Raw genomic sequence first — 1594 nt, 5'->3', positions numbered from 1 at the left:
TCACTCGAGTATGTCTCACCGGGCCCTCGCTGCCTACTGGTGGGAATCCTGAGCCACCCATCGAGAGATGTACCGCGTGGCAACCTATATGATGAGAGCGACTGTGAGGCGCCCTGCGCAGCTGGCGTGAGTGAACAGAGCTCGAGTCAAGTGCCGTGAGCAGAAAATTGTGTCGGTGTATTGCTGCAACGCGCGTGTCTAGCTCTGCCTCGCACCATGCGATGGCCCTGTGGCTGGGCAAAGGTATAGTGTAGTTTAGTTCATGCTGTATGGCAGGGAATGAACGCGCTGAAACGCAAACATTTTGTTTTTACTGTCTGACGTTCTTGTTGTAGGCGTTGAACTCTCGCCTCTGGCCGTTGGTTTAGGCACATGCAGGTCGAGAGGAAAGGAGGAGGAGGAGGGGGGAGCAAACACAACAGGCACGATGAGGTGGGAGACTTTCCCGGCTGCTTTTCAAACCTGTTGTTCTCCCTCCTCGCCCCTTACCCCGGTTACGCCATCCAGATGCCGGAGGTGCCGTTTTTTTTTTTCGACCGCACCATTGTGGAGAAAGTGCGGTGAAAATGATCACAATGTGTACAGAGGGAGCCCACACGCAAAAGCAAGACAGCCGAATAGGGGAAAAAGAAGCGACGCTGGCTGGCATGTATTGCCCTCTTCCTCTCCTTCTCTGTTTCTGAGTGATGCGTGTGTGTGTGTGTGCTTCTTACTTTTCCCATTTCGTCTGTTTTAATTTTCTCGAGTCTGCTTTCACCTTCAGATGACCCATTCGCTTCTTTCGTCCGATAAACGGTGAGCGTGCAGTTTGCTCTCCTTATTCCTCCAAAAGGTTTGACTTTGTCGTCTCTGGTTGTTCTCTTTTTCATTTTGTTTTACTCTCCACATCTTTTGGTCACACACAGAGCGATTCAGGCATGCACGTAGGCATCCAATACGTGTGACTTTTTGTTGTTGTTGTTGTTATGCGACACTCGCATCTCCTCCCTCTCTCATACACACACGCACCCTACAAAGGAAGACGTGCCGCTGTTTTTTTTCTTTTTTCCCCCTCCTCCCTTCTCCTCCCTTCTCTTGTGTTCATCGTACATGTCTACATGCGTTATGGCCTATTCTGCTTATTCGTCTCTCTCTTGTTTTTTTTTTTTTCTGTATGTTGTGCTCTGCATGTGTCGGTTGATATCTCTTTTGTCGGTGCACCCGTGTATGGGCGTGTGTCTTGTTCAACTACAACTACAGCGTACGGAGCAATCTCAGTGATGCCTCTCCTCTTACCATCTTTTCTCTCTCTTCTCCTCCTCCCTTCCCTGCCTCTCTTCGCTTTTCTTGACTTCAAGTAGTCATATGTATGCATTCTTCAGTGTACACACAGATAGGGCAAGTGGGTGCAGTGGCAAATGCCCAACAGGATGAGCAGTAGAAATCCAGTTATCTGTTCTTCGTTGCGGAAGTTTCGCCTCGCCTCCGCTCTGCAGAAATGCGGCTTCTACCACCACCAGCACTTGCGTATGTGTTTGTTGTGCCGCCCACATTGTCCTCAATGCCCACCTTCTTCTTGCCTTCTTCGAAGCAATCATCTACACATCAGCCTATA

Source organism: Leishmania braziliensis, chromosome 32 (genome assembly GCF_000002845.2).
Source record: "Leishmania braziliensis MHOM/BR/75/M2904 complete genome, chromosome 32".
Lineage (NCBI taxonomy): Eukaryota > Euglenozoa > Kinetoplastea > Trypanosomatida > Trypanosomatidae > Leishmania > Leishmania braziliensis.
Note: the sequence above shows the minus strand (reverse complement) of the source record.